General features: G+C 39.1%; 1 protein-coding gene and 1 long non-coding RNA gene across 2 annotated transcripts in view; one reads left to right on the top strand and one right to left on the bottom strand.

Moving 5' to 3' along the window:
* Nucleotides 1–1,557, bottom strand: part of LOC105477103 (coiled-coil domain containing 68) — a 54,291-nt gene extending 52,734 nt beyond the window's left edge. The window contains exon 1 of the mRNA XM_071085291.1: nucleotides 1,451–1,557. The gene's annotated coding sequence lies outside the window, so the exon portion shown is untranslated. The remainder of the gene's footprint in view (nucleotides 1–1,450) is intronic.
* Nucleotides 1,558–1,772: 215 nt separating this feature from the next.
* On the top strand, nucleotides 1,773–20,397 carry LOC105477106 (uncharacterized). The gene is made up of 5 exons (XR_984481.2): nucleotides 1,773–1,893; nucleotides 2,122–2,196; nucleotides 5,661–5,726; nucleotides 11,781–11,802; nucleotides 20,293–20,397. It is a non-coding gene; the product is annotated as an uncharacterized lncRNA (long non-coding RNA).
* Nucleotides 20,398–20,829: the final 432 nt, after the last annotated feature.

The following is a 20,829-nucleotide window of genomic DNA, read 5'->3' as shown; positions in this document are numbered from 1 at the left end:
AAATGGTGAACAAAATGTGGCATAGCCATGGCATGGAATAAACCCTAGTCAAGCAATAAAAAGGAACCAACTACAGATACATGTGACAACCTGAATAAATCTCAACAACTATTCTAACTGAAAAAAGCCAGATGCTAAAGACTATATATTGTACGATTCCATCTGTATGAAATGTCCAGAAAAGGCAGATCTAAACAGACACAATAGACTAGGGGTTGTCTGGGGCTGGGGTAAGAATGGTGAGTGATTGCAAACAGGTCCCAGGGATGTTTGAGGAATGATGAAATGATATAAAATTGGATTGTGCTAATGGTTGCACCATTCAATAAATTTACCAAAAATCATTGAAACACTTAGATATATTTCATGGTACGTAAATTATATCTCCAATAAAGCTGTTAAAAAAAAAAAAACAGAAGGAATAGTAAGAATACCTTGAATAAAGATGCTGTTTTCCTCCAGGGGGAAAATCTAATTATAGTCATATTTTTCTAATTTATAGCAAAAAAATAATTTAATGGATAGATTTTTTTTCCGTTTTAAATTTTTTGTTTATTAATTTTTGTCTCTAGATTATTGTGATCCATACTACAAGTTTAGTTTTTATTTAATTTGCATGAAATTGATACTTAGCTATTTTAAGTTAATATTTCATAGCATTAAGCCTGAAACACATGATTCCTAAGTTCTTCCCCAACCTAAACAAAAGAGAAAACCACTGACCAGAATAACACACAAGCTCCTCTATCATTTTTAGATTTGACTATTTAAATCAATTTAAGGAAATATGTGATTCGAAACTAATCTGGTTTAGTCACGGTCGAAATTGAATGGATCATTGTGGTCTGTAAATCTATGGCCTTGACTTGGGGTGGCCTGGAGGACTCCAATGTAGTCAATTCCAGGAGGACAGAACTGTGTCTTATTTACACAGGGCTGTGTTTGGCCCAGACCTTCTTCCCCTCCCATCTGGTTCTCTCACACAGAACACAGTGCCCTCAATAAATATTGTTTTAGTGATTACATGAATAGGCCCACAAATTTACAGATGCACCAAATAGTTTCTAAAACTGAATGTACACACACACACACACACACACACACAATCTCTCTCTCTCTCTCTCTCTCGTTTTCCAAACCCACATAAATGGCTGTTTTTGAATGTCATTTTAGTAAATGACATTCATTTAAACATGTTAGTAAATTCATGGTAAAATTTTGCCATTATGAAATATTTTCAGTCAATAAATAGCCATATAATTTTGATGTAAATATCTCAGTTCAAAAGATGAGAAACTACTACTTTAAAAGACTTTTACATTCCCACCAAAATCTTCAGTTATTTCCCTTTTCAGTCATTATTCCAAGCAAACATACACCTCATTTTTCAGCTTTGTCTAAATTTAGCTTACGTTTTTTAGCTTTGGCCAAAATTTGGATTACAACTCACCTTCAGTGTTGAGCACACTATATACAAATAAGCTAACAAATAACATGCCTATCCGTAATTCACAAAATAGCATCAGTATTAATTTCAAAAGTCTCTTTCTAGTTAGGACAAGGGATCAATTTATTTTGTAAATAACAAGAGGTAAGAACCTTCTTATGACGTTGGCCTTGTGACGTCAGCCCGGGTCCCAGGAAGTATAGTTGTTTTCATTCTTTCTGTAAACATTTGAGGAACCACACGGGGACACTCCCTGCCTTGGGCAGAAATTCCTCTGTGTCAAGGGCCTTCACTCAAACTGGGAGTGCGGTGGAGAAGGGAGTGGGCAGCAGGGGAAAAGTGTAACAACAGCACCAATTGTGTCTGCCAGGGTACCTGACACTCCTGCCCAGCTCACATTTCAGGAAAACCGGACTTCAGTAGCTCTGAATATTTAATAGCATTAGGTAAAATCAAAAGGACAGATTATCTCCTCTCTATCACAAACACAGAATAATTCCTTTTTGTATTCTGACACTTCATCCGATCTATATACACCAAGAAAGTAAAAGAGGTTTTGATTCCTAAAATAAAACAATTAGAATATAATGGGGAACAGATGCAGCTTCAGTTAGCTTCAGGGCTTGTTGCTTTTTCTGATCCTTATATTCAATTTTGTCTTCACTTCCAAAAAGGCTGAAAATTCACAGCTATGTTATCATCCAGTCTAAAAACTACACCTGCACGGTCCCATACTAGTCTTTAGTAAGGTAAGTGTTCCTTTGTCTAGCTGCCTAGCACTCTGTAACTTCCAGCTCTAAAATCTCATGATGCCTACTCAACATGAAGGAAACGGTCAAGCAATGGGCTGTTCTTTTAACTACACCTGCAGCTGCGGAAGCCCGGACAAATGAATGAAGACAGCCACCCTCATTCATCTCTGCTGTTTAAAAAATACGAGCGCAGTGACCTGTCAAAGTCACCACGCTGGAGTTCCCAGGTCAGGGCGTTTACCGCAGGACTTTTCTCCACAGCCTCTGAAATTAGCAGGCAGAAATCGCGGGGACCCCTGACAAACGGATTGTATAACAACAACCTAAATAAATAATCAGGTGTGCGCCGGGTTAAGTAGGGGTTCCTCTCTGCGGAAAAAAAGTAACTCTTCCCAGTGGAGAAGAAACTTCTCGCCCAGGAAATTCGAGCCCAGAACCTAGATTTTCAGGAAGGATTACCTCTTCACCAAGGACCCTTTTACAGGAAATGTCTTTGATGCCAGGAGCTCCGCTGGGGAAGCCGCTGGAAAGACACCTGGACACCCACATACCTGGAGGGGATGCGGGGGCGCGCCGCAGGGACCGGGCCCGAAGATCCCTACTTTCGGATTCGCCTACCGGGGGGCGCCCAGCCGGCACGGGGTCCCGGTGCTGCTCCTCCCCTGGGTGATCGGGCCCTGGGGCCAGGGTCGGTTGCCAGGGTCCTGGGAGTGCAGCCGCCACCGCCCGCAGGTTTGGCTCCGCCCCGCGGGGCGCGCCCAGGGCAGAGTCCGGCGCCGGTGAGGCTCCGGGGAGGAGTCGCGGCTGGACGCGCCCGCCCATCGCGGGAGAGCCAGGCTGTGACCCTCACACCCCTCGCTAGGGTGCTGTACAGGCGGGTTGGGGGAGGGGATCGGCTGCTGCTTTTCAAGAAGTTTCTATTTGCACCCTAAGTTTATAAACTTTTTTGTTTTTTAAATAATCTTTGATTTTATTGTTTTTAGTATAAATTTATGGCGTACAAGTGCATTTTTTTGTTGTTTTTTTTAAAAAACTTTCTTTTGGAACTCAAAAAAGTTGCAAAGATAGTAGAGAGAGTCCTCTATATACCCCTCAGTCGGTGTCTCCTAATGCCTACAGCTTCGACAACCATGGCACATTTGTCAAAACTAAGAAATTCACACTGGGCCCGGAACGGTGGCTCACGCCTTGTAATCTCAGCATTTTGAGAGGCCAAGGCAGGCAGGAGGATCGCTTGAGCTCAGAAGTTCGAGACCAGCCTGGGCAACACAGCGAGACCTCATTTCTACTAAAAATATTTTTAAAAAGAAATTAACATTGATCTGCCACTATTAACACTACTCCAGACTTGATGTAGTTGTCACTAGCTTTTAGGCTAACCCCTTTCCCTTTCAGGATCCCGGCCTGGATACCATGCTGCATTTAACTTCCTGTGTCTTTTGTCTCCTCTAATTCATAATAGTTTCTCTGTCTTTTCTTGACTTCGACAGCTGTAAGGAATTCTAGTAAAGTATTGTGATAAAGTATTCTGGTAAGGTATAGTTTTGTGGGGGTACCTCGACACCCACTCATATGGGTGTTGTCTACTGTTTTCTTCTCATGATGAGACTTGGGGGAGGAAAGCCTCAGAGATGAAGTGCCTTCCCATCTCATCCTCTCAGGGATGATGGCACGATGGCCACGTGACTTATCACTGGTGACTTGACCTTGATCCCTTAGTTAAGGTTGTGTCTGCCAGGTTTATCTACTGCAAAGCTGTTTTTCTCTTTCCATACACTCTACTCTGAATGGCATGACTCCATTCAACCCACACTCAAGATGAGGGCAAGATTAAACTCCATCCCAGAGGAGGGAGTATCCATATATTATTATTTAGAATTATTCTGTAAGGAAGATTTGTTCCATCTCTCTTGTTTATTCAATCATTTATTTCAGTATTTGTTATGTCAATATGGACCCATGTATATTTATTTTATATTTTTGGCTAGAATTCAATACTACATTATTAATTTTGTTGCTCAGATGGTTCCAGCTTTGACCACTGGGAACTCTTTCAGGTTGGCTCCTGTGTCTCTCTGAAAGTTAATAAACTTTTAGGATTGTGGGGGGAAAAAAAGGTGTATTTTCTCCACCCCCCTCCTCAACATTTAACAGATTGAGAAAACTGCAATCCAAATCCTTCAATATCCAAGGGCTTTTCAGAATCTTCCTGGGAATCCTACAATTACTGATTCCCACCACAACTAGAGAAAAAAGTTATTATTTTTTTTTTTACTAACAGATTAACTTGTAGATTGTGACTCAATTGGAGAAGTGAAAGTTGATGGTTCTTAGGCAATTTTTTTTGTTAACTAATCCTTGTGGTTCTATTAAATAGATGTATGTATATTTACAGACAAATCATGTTGCAAAGATAGCCATGGATGTTTATTATAAGTTTCAGCACTGAAGAAATCCAGCTGTTGAGGATCATTTGTTACATTGCCTTGGTTCGCTCATGTTTGCATTTGCAAGTTGGTTCCATAAACACTACATTTCCTCCTTCTGAGCTTGGCTTTTGCTCAGCATTTGACACCGCCTGCTTTCTGAGACCTGTCCACCTCTCTTCCTGGCCTTGACCCTTCCTGGAGAAGGAAATCTACTTCTCCATTAGCTTGGGTTGAGCTGGGTAAACACAGGATGCAGTGGAGTACCAGTGAGTCCTCCAGAACTGCAGAGCTAAGTCATTTTCTATCTTTCAACTATTTTTAACAAAGATGGCAACAAAAGTAAAAGTTAAAGGAAAACATTTCATACCTAAGTCTCACCATATCTGCTATGGACTGAATGGTTTGTGTTCCCCCATAAAAGTTCATATAATGGAATCCTAATCCCCAATGTGGTGGTGAAAGTGGGCTCTTCAGGAAGTAATTAGGTCATGAAGGTAGAGCACTCATGAATGGGCTTTAGTGCCCTTCTAAGAAGGGACAAAAGGCTGGGAATGGTGACTCATGCCTGCAGGTCCACCTCTTTGGGAGGCCAAGGCAGGTGGATCGCTTGAGTCCAGGAGTTTGAGACCAGCCTGGGCAGTATGGCAAAACCTCATCTCTACAAAATGTACAAAAATTAGCTGAGCATGGTGGCACACTCCTGTAGTCCCAGCTACTCAGGAGGCTGAGGTGAAAGGATCACTTCAGCCTAAGAGGTAGAGGCTACAGTGAGCTGAGAGTGTACCACTGAACTCCAGCCTGGGCAACAGAGTGAGACTCTGTCTCAAATAAAGAGACGGGGAGAGAGAGAGACAAGATCTCTGTCACGTGAGAACGCAGCAAGAAAGCAGCTATCTGCAAACCAGGAAGCAGGCCCCCACAGACACCACATCTCCGAGTGCCTTGATCTTGGACTGCCCAACCTCCAGAACTGTGAGAAATAAATAACTGGTTTAAGCCAGTTTAACACCAGTCTATGTTATTTTGTTACAGCCCCTGGAACTAAGACAGTATCCCAGAAGAAATCGACAAGGTCAGAGATGAAGTTGAGATTCTTGTGTACGTTTCTGCAGGGGGAGGGGAGGCTTTAAGTGAAAGTGGTCATTCTAATTAGAATGAAATCATAATTTTATTTCATTGTTCTGCAAATAGACTATTCCCTCGGTAACTATAATAAATCTTTTGTGGAGGGAAGCAGAGAAAACTCAGAATTCATGAGAGTGTGGAGTCACAATATATTGGCAACCTCCAGAGGGAAGCTCAGGAGAATCTATAAACTATTTATTAACTTAAAACTCCAGTGGTGTTTCTCAGAGGTTGGATATTGGGGGGTTAGGGATGAGGTGGGGATTGATGTTTATGGATTTCTCTTACAGCTGTTGCTTTGATTATTATTTTTATGACAGCATATGTACAAACCATTTAAAATTTTTCTAGAGCTGTATATCTTCTCACTTTTAAGATTATCCACATTAAGGAAAAGTATTACTATTACGTAATGTTTGGAGTGGCTTTGGTTGGGTCTGATAGAGATTAGGTGGGGACTAAAGCATCCCCAAACCACCCAGGGTGCCCTCATTGAATAAATCCCTCTCCTACTCACTCCACTAAAAAGAGGAGGGATTGAGGGTGCAGAAGAATGCAGCAGATGCAGTCTCCCCTCCTGAAGAACACTACGAATTGTCACCCACGTTGAAAGAGAGTCTAACGGTAAATCTAACACCCTGCCTTGTGATATTGAGAGCCTGTGGCTTGTGGCATTTGGACCCAGGTTCATATTTGAAATCACTGTTGTTTACTTCTGTTCAGGGATTATTTGCTGAAAGGGAAAGTTTTGTGTATATGTGTGTGTGTGTATTTAGTGCAACTTTACTTTATTTAAAATTTGCATTTAAAATGTATTAAAATTATTTTATTTTAATATTATTTTAAATTTGCATTTAAAATATATGTGTGTGTGTCTATACACACACACATGTAATTTTAAATGCAAATTTTACTGTCATTCCATCCTCTTAACACATGCACATACACACACACACACATACACACACACAAACACAAACACACAGCATTCCTTAAAACATTTCATTGCCTCCCCCATGAGCTCTTATTGAAAACTTAAACCCTTCCCCAGGGAGAGAATTTGCTCTGCTCTCCCCCATCCACCTCTCCTGCTTCATCTCTTGCCACATTGTTTTTCAACAAGGCTGGATGATTTGTGGTGTTCCAAACCAACTCTTGTTTCTTACCTTATTCCTTTTGTTGCTCTTGTCTCACCACCACCCTGACTCCATAGACCAGAATGTTCTTTCTCCTCCTCTTTGACCTGGAAACTCCTTTTCCATTGATTTCCTATGTATAGGGAAACCTTCCCTGAGCTCCCCAGTTTATGTTGGGTGTCCCACTTAGGTCTTCCCATAAAGTGCTTGATGCACTGCATTTGCTTTTCTATAAGTTTTCTGTAGGAACTGTAACAAATAACTACACTTGGCTGCTTATGACAATGCATATTTTTTGTTATAAAGTTCTGTAGGTCAGAAATATGTCATGGTACCAGGGTAAAATCAACTGTTCCTTACTGGAACCTCTTGGGGATAATTTATTCCCTTGCATTTTCCAGCCTTTTGTAGAGGCTGTCTGCATTTCTCCACTCATGGCCCCTTTCTACACCTTCAAAACCAGCAGCACACTTCCCCCTGACTCTGTCCCACTTTCACTTGTAAGGACCTTTGTGATGACATTAAGACCAACTAGGTGACCCAAGATAATCTCCCTATCTCAACATCCTCAACTTCATCACATCTGCAAAGTCTCTTCGCCACATAAGATAACATATTCACAGGGACTGAGGATTAGGACATGGTCTTCTTTGCAGGAGGGCATTATTCTGCCTACCATACTTTTGTCCCCATAGGTCAGGTCATAATTCAAACATTAATTAGGTTTTGTTATGAAATATTTCATTTTTAAGGCACAAAATCAAGAAGGCTTTGCAAAATTATAAAGGAGGCATGCTCCCATCACTTTTTTGGTCATGCCTCTGCCTGCCTTTCCCTCCTGTCCTCTCACATTCCTGTGATGCCTCCATAATGCCACCCTAAGGAGTTCCTCGTATTGGATAATTTTCCAACTTCTTCCTCCTCTCCCATACCTACACTTTCTGCGACTTGTGGGAAGGAAAAGGGAATGCAAATATGGAAGTTACAGCATTGAAATTTAACTCTATGAGCCCCACAAGTCTTGCATTTTGAGCTCCGAGCTCACAATGGAGCTGATTGCTAGGAAAAACACCCTATACGTAATGTCTCTCACAAGCTTAGGACAAAACTCCATCTATTCTACACACTTCACAGCTGATATGCTAAGTGTTGGGGTCCATTTTACAATTTTAAATTTCAAGGAGTTTGCACTTTAAATGGGTAGATCACATATATGCACATAAAAATACCTATAAATGCACTTACGTAATAAGCTAAAATATTTTCAAGCAATAAATCATCACTGAGTATTAGTGAAGATAGTAAGAACCAGAAAACTAAAAGAAAGTACTGACTTTAGTTGGTGTTCTAGGGAAGGCCTCAAGAGGTGGGTAGGCTTGGCATGGGTTTTTGAGAATAATTACCACATTATTTTGGGAAAACATGGAAGCCTTTAAAGGTCAGACACAGTTAAAGGCACCAAAACAAGTCAATGTTCAGGCAGACTGAGAATCTACCAAGCAGATCAGTCCACCCAAACCACAGGAGACTAATGGGAGGTAAAGCAGAGAGGTGTAAGCAAGCCTTGAGTAACAAACAAGAAGTACAGGAAATACATTTTTCTTGTCCATCTCTGCTAAGAAAGGAAGGGAAAACAATATTGTAGGAACTGAAACTCTGGTTATTGAATGAGTTCATTAGTAAAATAATTAGCCAACGCTATCAACAATATATGAATGTCTACTTGTATATACAAGTCTGTCTACACAGGTGAATCTTTTTCTAGGGCTCCTTTCACATAATAGGTACAGAAACCAAGACATAACCAAGAGTGATATTCAGCATATGCACCTATAGATTGAGCAGTAGTACTGACCAATCAGAAAAGCTGCCAGCCATAATAGACACCTGGTGAGTATGAACCCAGGTGAACCAGCAAAAAGTCAGCCCTGAACATCATTATTTAAAATGATTGCTGCTCTCTTAGCAAAACTAAATATCCTGTTGGAAATGCCTTTTCAAAGCACCCAGTTGGAGTTATTAAGTTCTGATTTCTGAAGGCTTTCTTTCTGTTGATGAGCTTGGTTCACTTTATCTTAACAGTAGCTGGAATAATAAATAACAGTTTTCTCTGCACTGTGAGCCCTTACCCCTAAGTAAAGAACTCATAGAGAAAGGTGAAAGAAGACATGAAGGTTGAGATGTATATTCTAAATTCAGGTATTTCTAAGTTTGGAGGAGGGACGTGAAGCCCAGGATAAGGCTGTAGGAAGGCTGTGTTAGACAAGCTTATTGGTTATAGGTAGAGCCTAAATTTCAAGACTACTTGTCTTTGCTATTTGTTCACCTTCTCTCCCTTTATTCTCACGCTATCTTCAGTTGGTAAAGACAATTTCAATATTAACTTCAGAAGCTCATGTTGGTTTGTTTTTATTTCTTCAACTGGAATAGAAGAAGTCTTACTGTATTCCCAGGCCAAACAAGATGAATTTTCTTTAATTATCCAGCGTTTGAACCTATCCACACACTGTAGTGAAAACCATAACTTTACAAAATATTCGTGCTTGTTTTTAAAGCTATTCTCTAACAGTCTATGGGATTTTGTCTTTCTATCCTTTTTGCAACAGCAGTGTTTTGGGGAATAATTGTGGTTTGATACCTATATCTCTGTTTCTTGTTTTTTGTTGTTTTTTTTTTCCTCTTTGAAATATTATCTTTCTTGATGGTTTGGTAAGTGGATGGCATCAAAATAAAAATTTTGGGGAAAAAAAATGTCTTCATGTTAGCTCAAGTAATAGTGGGGAGTTAATATTGCCACACGGCAATAAGGAAGATGGAGAGCTCATCCAGGTCCCAAAGCAGGAACCCTGCAATGGCTGAGACTCCTGGAGACTGGATAAGGATGGAGGAGCTTTAGGGTTTCAGCAAGAGTCTGGGGATTCTCCCTCTACCCAGCATTAATGCGGCATCTCTGCTTCTATGAGGATGGCTTCTGGTGTCTTGCTGCTATTGAGTGGCTTCCTTACCCTTGTCCTGTGAATCTTCAGTGGCCATGAAGTGTCGTGTAATGCAGTATTCAGATTAGCTAGTTGACCTTAGGCAAGTGACATAGCCTCTCTGGCTTCAGTTTCTGTAAAATGGTCTCTAACTTTCATGAATCCTTGCAACGTCAGCCATGGCGCCTTACTGCTAGATTACTCTTGTTCTCATCAGTTTGAATTTTTGAGAATGAAGATCTGATTAAACCTGCTTTTTCCTCTTTAGGATGAGCTATTCACAGATCACCTCAAAAGTCACAGGCCGTGCTTTGGCTTGGCTGTTACTGGGATGGGTGCCCATCACTTTCTGTCTGTTTTCCAGGACTTAGTAACTACTTGGTGGTTACCCATGACAGAGCAAATGCCTGCCTAGGGCCCCTCCCTCAACAGGGACTGTGAGTGTAACAAGCCCTTCAAACGAAAACTAGGGCTGGTGGGCACCATAACTGTGGCTTCAAGTACAAAGAAGATAAGGACTGAAGCCAAAAAATTCAACTTGGGTCCAGGAGGGGGCAGGTGGCATCTGGAGGAAGAATTAGAGTCTTTAAGAAAATCGCTAAAGAAGGAAAGAAAGAACACAAAAATTTAAAAAACTACAATTCTCTCCCAGCTGTTAGGAACTGCATTTCTCTTTTTTAGCTATAGTTAAATGCTTTAAATTATTACCTAAGTAGGTAATAAATCTCTACATTTATATATCTGTGTATGTCAAAATTCACACACATATAAACATAGATTAATAAATTATTACACTAATAATGCACAAAACTAATAACATTAGAATTTGGGATGTTTTTCTGTAAAATGACCAAGTTATTTTATGCTCAGATTGGTAGAGATTCTGCAGAATTTGTTAATTTTTGGTACTTTTTGAAATAGTCTTTAGTCATTTTTTAAAATAGTCCTTGCTTTTGGAAGTAAAACTACATTCCTTATCATCGTTATTGTTATTGCTGTATATTTTTATAATGTTGCCTACAAACCTGTTTTTCTTTAGATATTTATGATGTTTGTAGGATGTCTATCTTCTTTAGCAATTATTTTTTATTTTGTCTTTCCTAAATTCAAGCCTCAAATTCAGAATAATGAATCCATTAAGACGTCTTTCATACCTCAATTGTCTTTGGGTTTCTTAAAATGGACATTAGGTAACACTAAGATGTATTTCTTTACCCTACAAAAGAAAAGGCAATAGAAATAATTGGATTTGAATAAAATTACCTAAATTTTAAGTAAGATACTTGGTCTGGTTTCATACTGCTATAAAGATTCTACCTGAGACTGGGTAATTTATAAACAAAAGACATTTAATTGACTCAGTTCTGCATGGCTGTGGAGGCCTCATGAAACGTATAATCATATCAGAAGGTGAAGGGGAAGCAGGTACCTTCTTCACAAGGCAACAGGAGAGAGAGAAGGAGGAAGCTACCAGGCACTTATCAAACAGTCAGATCTCATGAGAACTCACTCACTATCACAAAAACAGCATGAGGGAAACTGCCCTCATAATCTCATCACCTCTCACCAGGTCTCTCCCTCAACATGTGGGGATTACAATTCGGATTACAGTTCGAAATGATATTTGGGTGGGGACACAATCAAAGCACATTAGTAATTCAAAAGTCTTTTGCAAGCTCTTTTCTTCACCAAACTTATGATAATTCAAAACAATGGACAAATCAAAATAAGAATTATCTTCCTAGACTAATTATACATAACACATATATACTAACAAATATCTTTTTATGATTATATACTTTTAAGTTAAAATCAAGCTCCTGTTGAAGCATAAGTATTGTAACAATAACTGTCTATGAAAATATTTTTACTAAAGGATTTTAGATTCACAAATCATTTTCTCTTTTTGTTTACAGAAAGTCTGAACAAGCACTGGAGGTACTGAGTCATTTACAAGGAATCATCAGAGGTCTTTTTGCTTCTGTTTTGTTTGTTTTTGTTTTGAGATGGAGTCTCGCTGTGTCACCCAGGCTGGAATGCAGTGGTGTGATCTCGGCTCACTGCAATTCCACTTCCCAGATTTAAGAGACTCTCCTGCCTCAGCCTCCCAAGTAGCTGGGATTACAGGCACCTGCCACCACACCCAGCTCTTTTTTCTATTTTTAGTAGAAACGGGGGTTTCGCCATATTGGCCAGGCTGGTCTCAAACTCCTGAGCTCAAGTGATCAGCCCACCTCGGGCTCCCAAAGTGCTAGGATTACAGGCCTGAGCCACCATACCTGGCCCTTTTTGCTTCTTTAAATCTTTCATTAGGTCTAGAAACCAAGGCATCTCCTCCTTATCTAAAAGCTATAGCGGCAATAGCAAAGAGTATTTGTTTTTTAAAATTTGACTCAGTGGATTTAGTCCTAGGGTTTCCACAAAATGTAACTGTATTAGGCCAGTCTTGCATTGCTATACAGAAACACCTGAGACTGGGTTATTTATAAAGAAAAGAGGTTTAATTATTTCACGGTTCTGCAGGCTGTACAGGAAGCATAGCAGCTTCTGCTTCTAGGGAGGCCTCAGGGAACTTACAATCATGGCAGAAAGAGAAGCAGGCAAGTCATATGGTGAAAGCAGAAGTGAGAGAAAAGAGGGGAAGTGCCACACCCTTTTAAACAACCACATCTGATGAGCACTCTGTCACTGTCATGGGGACAGCATCAGGGGATGGTGCGAAACCATTTGTGAGAAATCCCCCGCTCTAATCCAATCACCTCCCACTAGGTCCCATCTCCAACTTTGGGGATTATATTTCAACATGAGATCTGGGTGGGTCAAATAGCCAAACCATTATTAGTAATATTTCTCAGTTCTACACAGATTCTCCGATTGTCCTACTGACTGAAAACATTCAGCCATTTATATAGCTCGTTTCTTGACCTCCTATGAAATATCGTTCATTGCTCTTCACACATCTCTACTCGTTACTCCAACACTCTACACCCAGTCTTTCTCTTTCCTCAACCTAAGGAGCAGGAACTTACCTCCCCTGCACAGAGACACTTCTTTGAATAATGCTGATTAAATTTTGTTTGATGACGATGGTTTATACCTAAAAAGAAAAAGTAAAAATTGCAGAGTGGGCTACATTAGCACAGATGTATATTTACCCTTAACATATTAGCTTCTCCCAGAAGGTAACATAGTTCAAATAGTTCGATTAATTCCATTTGCCTGGGCATGCTGACTGACAAAAGATAAAACAGCAAGTATTTATACTAATAATAGATATGATTTGAAGTTGGTAGACTTTGAAATTTCCTGAGGCTATCCTTGCTACAATGGCCAGTTTGTTTACTTCAGAGACTTTCCAGCCTGCTTTGCAGAAATTATATAATTCTATTTAATGAGTCTGCCCACCTTAAGGGGTCAATGTCTTATTTGTGTGGTTCCCAATAGAATATGTGGCCCTCTGTTACTACTTCTTAAGAAAGTGTGATTTCTGCTCTAAGCTAGTTTAAATTTAAATTCATAACCCAAGGGAAAGTTTATGTTTTAGCAATCACTTCTTGCTGTCCCTTTATAAATTTTAGAGGTTAAATTGAACGGTTCAGGACCAGGCTAAAGGAGAAAAGCATCCAGGTGTCTAGAAAAGGCCAGCTGAACTTTGGGACATGTTTTCATATCCTGGGATGATAACTGAGGCCTCTGCTTCAGAGTCGAATAAAATAGTGAGTGGCCCTTTGGTTTCTCACATTCACCTAGCTGATGCAGCTGGCTGATGCATCTCTTTCAGATTCTTAAATGCTACTTTACAGCCCTTGTTACACCAGAGGTTTGAATAATTCATCCTGTAACAAAAAGAACAGAAGACACTAACCTTCCCCTAACTACAGGCGACATTCGCTGGACAACCTCCTGATCAGCAAAATCATAGCAATGGTTAAATGCTCTATATCCTAGATTAATGCCCTGTGGTCTAATATTGCTTACCTTTGGTCCAAAATGGGACTAAGAAAAGAAAAAGCAGCCCCTGACAGTCGGGAGATAGCATGGTATTATCAGCTGGCCTTGGCATTGCCAGGAGAAAGGAAAATAACAGGCCAACACCATTTATGAGCATTTATAGGTAAATCTCTCAGACAAAATATTATCAAATTGATTCTAGCAAGATACAAAAGGGGTAATATAACCCAACCAAGGTGAACTTGTTCCGGGGTTGCAAAAACGGTTTAACTATTAAAAATCTATCAACATAACTCTTCACATTAAGAAAATAAAGATGTGAAATGAATCATTTCAAAAATGGAGAAAGGACTTTTGCTAAAACTGAATACCTGTTCATGATTAAAAGACGAAACTTATAACAAATTAAAAAAGGAAATTTCCTTAATTCAGTGAAGAATATTCACAAAACTTTGTAAAAAATATCACACTTAATGGTTATCTAATCTGAGATCAGAAATGAGGTAAGAAAGCTTCCATCTCAGTTTTTGTTTTGTTTTGTTTTGGAGATAGAGTCTCACTCTGTTGCCTAGGCTAGAGTGCGATGGCACAATCTCAGCTTACTGCAACCTCCACCTCCTAGGTTCAAGCGATTCTCCTGTCTCAGCTTCCAGAGTAGCTGGGACTACAAGTGTGAACCACCACACCTCACTATTTTTTTTTTTTTTTTTTTTTGTATTTTTACTGGAGATGAGATTTCACCATGTTGGCTAGGCTGGCTTGAACTCCTGACCTCAAGTGATCCACTCACCTCACCCTCCCAAAGTGCTAGGATTACAAGCATAAGCCATTGTGCCTAGGCCCATCAAAGCTTTATGCAATATTATATGGAAGATCCTCTCCAGTGAAGTAAGGCAAGGAATGGAAATAAAATATATAAATATTAAAAAGCAAAAAATGTACAGATAACATGACTATATATCTGGAATGTCCATAAAAATCTATAGATAAATTTTTTAAATTAAGAAGTAAATTGATCCATGTTGCTGGATGCATGGTTAATATACATACACACAAAATTCATCAATTCTACTTCTGTAAAAATGCAATAAATAAGCAGAAAATGACAATTTTTAGAAAGATACCGTTTACAATAGAATTAATAAACAATAGCATAAATAAAATACTTGGAATAAATAAAACCAAAGAAATGCAAGGCCTCTACACAGAAAACTGTAAAACAAGCTGAGCCAAACTGCAGAAGGCCCAAAGAAAATGGAGGGATATATTGTGTTCATAGATTGGAGCACTAATTCATAAAGTGGAAGATGTACTGTCAAAAGGCCAGTTGTTTCTCATATTGATCTCTCCAGATTTAAAAAATTACAATCAACATGATGACATTAAGTTGACAAGTTATTTATTAAATTTATATGGAAATGAAAACATCCATAAACAGTCAAGACAAAGTTGAACAAAAATGGATTAAGTTGGACTTACACAATCAGATATCAAAGCTTAATAGAAAGCTATGCTAATTAAGTTTGTAAATGGCCCAAAAATAGACAACACCACAAACTGAGTAGGATAGAAAGTCTAGATATCCACATATATCCAGTCACATGATTTATAAAACGAAAAGAGTTATACTATAATTGGAAAAGACTTTTTTCCAATTATAGTGCCAACAACTAAGAAAAAAATGAATCTTGCACTCTACTTCACACCATACATGTATATTAATTCCAGCAGCATTGTAGATCTAAATATGAAAGACAAATCAACAAAACTTCTAGAAATTAACATAGAAGAATATCTTCACAATTTTGGCATATGCAAACTTTCTTAAATAGGATACCAAAATCACACACTATGAAGGATAAGATTAACAAATGTTACTACATTAAAATTAATAAGTTCTGTTCATTAAATTAGATCCAGAGAATGAAGCTTAAGTCACAAAGTGGTATAACATACAGTTAAATACTGTATAGAAATTAGAATAAATTAGCTCTTCTTGCACACAACAGCACAGGTGACTCTTGTAAACATGTTAGAGAAAGAAGCCAGACACAAAAGTGCACACGTTAAATAACGTCATAATATAAAGTTCAAAAAGTGAAAAAACAAATTTCTGGTGTTAAAAGTCAAAACACTGGTTACTTTTGGGTGCACAGTGCTTGGGATGGGGCAAAAGGGAGTCTTCTCTTCCAGGGTGCTGGTACTATTCTATTTCCTGATTTGGGTAGTATTGACCTTATAAAAACATTTCACATTTTACCTAGGCTTTTTGTACATTCTGTATGCTTGTTATACTTCACTTAAAATGTTCAACAAAAATCAAGACAATCTTCTCTTAGTCCCACTTCCTCTACCAGTTACCTTTCCATTTCTTTGTACTATATATAGCAAAACTCCTAAAAGAGTTGTTATTACCCCCAATTTCTGTTTACTTATTCTCTCTTAAACCCATTCCAATCAGGCTTCTCCTCACCCCCCTCCCCACACACACACCTCATACCAACAAAACTGTTGTTATCATGGATACCTATGATCCCCACATTGCTAAGTCCAGTGGTCACTTCTCAGTCCTCACTTCACTTCACCTGTCTGCAGTATTTGGTGCAGTCGTCTTTCTTTCCCAATAGACGGAGATGCCTTCTCTTGGCTCTTAGGACACCACTCTCCCAATGTTACTCTTACTTCCCTGGCAGTTTCTCTCAGTGTCCTTTGATGAGTCCTCCTCGTTTTCCCAAACTCTTCATTTTGGAAAGTCCTAGCCACTCAGTACTTGGTCTGCCTTGCCCCTCCGTCTAAGCTCACTTCCTTGATTAAGTGCCATTTATGTACTGATGACTCACAAACACAAATCTCCAATCTTGGGCCTCTCCTCTGAGTCCAGACTCATGTTTCCAACATTACCACTGGGACGTCCAACAGACCCTTAAACATGGCATGTTCAAAGCAGAACTCATGATCTTACCACAAACCTGCTCCACCACAATCTTCTTCACTGGGTAGATGGCAAACTTTATAATTCCAGTCATTCAGGCCACAAAATCTTTACATCATCCTGGAATTTCCTCTTTCTGTTATATTTCCCATATGTTTCCTATTCTACCAGTCTATGAGAAAATGCTATAGGTTCTACCCTCAAAACACATCCATCCCTTCACTACCACCCTGGAATAAGTCATCATTGTTTCTAGCTCAAATGACAATAGCTTCCTAACTAGTGCCCCTGTTTCCACTCTTGCCTCCTTAAAATCTATTCTGGATCATTGCTAGAGTGATCCTCAAGAACATGAATATAATCAAGTCACCTGTGCAAGGCATCCCCATTTCTCTCCAATAAAAGCCAAAATTCTTGCAAGGATCTGCAAAGACCTGGTCCCTATTCCCTCTCTGCTCTCGTCTCCTCCTCTCCCTTCTCCCCCACTCCCTCCACACTGACTCCTGGCTATTCCTTGAGTGTGTCTGGCAGGCTCTGGCTTACACTCTTTGCATCACTGGTTGTTTGCATTGCCTGGAATATTCTTTGAGTATCTATATGATGAATTCCCTCACCAATTTCAAATCTTTGTTCAAATGCCACCTTGGTGACATCTTTCTGATCCTCTTATTTAATGCAGAAGACCTCTTTCCACTGTACACTGATCTAGTTTTCTTTCCCATTTTTATAAAGAACTGATTACCCTCTAACATCCTAGGTATTTCTTTGGGTGTTTTATTTGCTGCCTATTTTCTGTCTTCCCCCGCCTTTGTGTCCACTGGTACATCTTCAGCAATATCTGGCATAGAAGATGTACTCAATAGTGTTTCTACAATGAATTAATTTGTGAGATTAAAATAGCAGAAGGAAGAGTAGGTTTTAAAGGAAAATTGAGTGCTTCTTTTTAAAACTTTATGTCTAAAATGCTTCCCAGATATCCAGTTGCAGACAGCTAACAATTACTTACCTCAATGTATTAAAGTTGTAAACTGGATACAAATAGATATATGAATTATTAAATGTAGAGGAAAATATAGAATGGATGAAATAATCTAGGAAGTGAGTACAGTTGGGAAATAGTTAGAAAAGGATGTACCAAAGACTGAGAAAAACAACCAATACATTTGGAGAAAGACTAGATATATGTAGCTTTGAAATTCTGTATTTCTTGGTAAACTTCATGATGCGATGAACATAGAGGAAGTCAAGTAGAAATCCAACTAATTAATTAGTGTGACTGGTACATAAACATTTAAAGTTTATATATATATATATATATATATGATGTTTTCATGATGATGATCTGTAAAATAATAATTTATTGAAACATAAAGATATTGTTTAGGACAGTTCAAACAGGTGACCAGTTTCATACTTGGAAAGAATCTAATTCTCTTCCTGTTCCTAAAAGCAGATAGTGAGCAAAGGTCACAGCTTATCTTTACTAGTAAGTAAGTGTCCCCTTTGTGTGCACATGATTTGTGTGTGTGGTATCAAGCTGTCACAGATGCGCAGGATGTAGCATTTCAGGTGCCTCTGGAAACAGAAGCAGGCATCAGGGCCTCAAGTGTCCACAACTGACCCTGAAATTCTCCCTAAGTGCCTCCCCTACCCCCTCCTGTCCTGTATCACTATTTCTACCTGAACTTTAAACTCGGTGATAACTCTGTACTTTAGTCCTAAGGAGATGCTGCTTTCCGCTCCATAATCTTAAAGAGACTAAAAAATATTTACTTAAAAACTCAGCTTAACCAAATAACTATGACTTTGGAAAGAACTGTTTGGAAAGCTAAAGCAAAATATAGCTATCGCACAGGTGCAATGAGAATGTGGTAAGTTTTAGATGTAACAAGACGCTCAATTAATTCTGGAACTTGTTTCCTAATCATTGCTTCCCAAGACCCTTTGTGGCCTGTCAGAGGGGCACGATTTTCGTTCTGCTTTCTGCTCTCTTCCCTTCTAGCGTCCTCCTAGCTTTGCTCTAGCTCTTGGTTCAGCAGAAGGAAAAAGAAGACACAGTATCCCGGAGTCCTCCCTGGACTTCTGGTCTTGTAGTGAGTTCTTGCCTCACCTCTCCAAAAAGGCCCTAGGATACCTGCGCTCATAAGGCCCACTTCCCACCTTGCTCCATCTCTCTGTGTGTCTCTGTGCTGTGCAGCTGATCTATGCCACATTCACTACCGTCTTCCTCAGGGAAGCAGGGCACCTTCATTTGTTGTGCTGAGCTCAGGCCTCAGAGGGCGCAAGTGACCGCCATATTGCTCAGTCTTCATCTTGAGCTCCTTGGCTGGTATCATGTCCCTTTCTCACCTGAAGGAACAATCCCAGCCCTTCCCATTTCCAGGCTCTGAGTTCTCTTTGGATCCTTCCAGGAAATTTGTTTTCTAGGCTAAAGAAAATCTCTCATTCTTGGTTTATTTGCAAAATAGAAATTGTTGCTGAGTCATATGTCAAGGGCATGAACTCCTTTCCACAGAGTTCCTAAGACTCACTCCAATAATTGAGGAAATAATTCTCTAGAGTTTGACAATAGCAAAATGATTTCAATGCATATTGAGTAGAATGTTAATATAATTTCTACCAAAAGCAGGGCGGTAGGTATTTTCCCACAGTTTCTATGTACATCCTTGCCTTTAACGATGTGGTGTAGCATCCTGACCCATATGATAATATAAATATGCTTTCGAAATTGAAACACGAATACAAGAATATATTCATTTACACTTCACATTCTTCCAAAAATAACTTGAGGCAGGATATCATAAATATTCCCAATTACCTTAATAGTTGGAAGTATAGAACATTTACAGAGAAATGAGAATTTAAAAGGAGCTAAATATCTGAGTAAATTAGCTCAGAGAAGAGGCTCCAAGTGTTCAAATATTGATTTTCACTGCAAAGAAATACTGTTCCTTGCCTTACAAAATTAATGAAGCTCTCTGTTAATTAATCACTACACCTCTATAATGAGAGGCTGCCAATCACCCTGTCAGATTGTTTACTGCCGAAATCCTAGCCTAACATTTATCTAATGATCTAATCTAAGTTAAATTTAACCCATGTCTCAGGACCTCAAACATAATTTCAAATCACAACAGTGATCATAGCTTTAGAATCCCATATGTGCATCTTTGCTCCTACATTATAGTAGCCAAGACCCAGGATCATGCTGAGCCTACTAGTCCAAGTCTGAAACTTAGCTGAACCTTCCAAGACTATGAAAATCTAGCTAATATTCAGAAAGTTTATGCATATTTCTTTTCCATCTCATAGAGTAATATGCCTGATAAAGAATTTCTTTTCTGCTATTAACTAGAACATTACTAAACTATTTGATGCATTTATAACTAAATCTTTCAAAATTTGGGGTGAATATACTGTCAACCAGAAATAAATTAGAAATGATGGTTTCACCTATAGTGCTGAGTTTACTTTTTTATTCAAAAACATAAGACTTTTGGCCTATTACCCTTTTGTGATTTTTCTTCTTTTTTGCTGTGTTACAGGCATACCTTGGAGATATTGTAGATTCAGTTCCAGACCACCACAATAAAGTGAATATTGCAATAAAGCAAGTCACACAGTTTTTGGTTTCCCAGTGCATATAAAAGTTATGTTTAAACTATACTGTAGTCTATTAAGTGTGTAATAACAATGTATATATCTTCATTTAAAAGTGCTTTATGGCTACGTATGCTATTGATAATCTTTGCCTTCGGAGTCATAGTTTTGTTTTGTTTTGCTGGTGGAGGGTCTTGCCTCAGTGTTGATGGCTGCTGCCTCATCAGGGTGGTGGTTGCTGAAGACTGGGATGGCTGTGGCAAAATTTCTCAAAATGAAACAAAAATGAAGTATGCCACATTGATTGACTCTTCCTTTTATGAGAGATTTCTCTGTAGGATGTGATGCTGTTGATAGCATTTTACCTACAGTAGAAATTCTTTCAAAATTGAAGTCTATCCTAATGTTTTATCAACAAAATGTATGGGATCTCCTAAATCCTCCATTGCCATTTCCACAATGTCCACAGCATCTTCCCCAGC

This window comes from Macaca nemestrina, chromosome 19, assembly GCF_043159975.1.
Source record: "Macaca nemestrina isolate mMacNem1 chromosome 19, mMacNem.hap1, whole genome shotgun sequence".
In the NCBI taxonomy this organism is placed as follows: Eukaryota; Metazoa; Chordata; class Mammalia; order Primates; family Cercopithecidae; genus Macaca; species Macaca nemestrina.
Note: the sequence above shows the minus strand (reverse complement) of the source record. Positions and strands in the feature narration are given on the sequence as shown.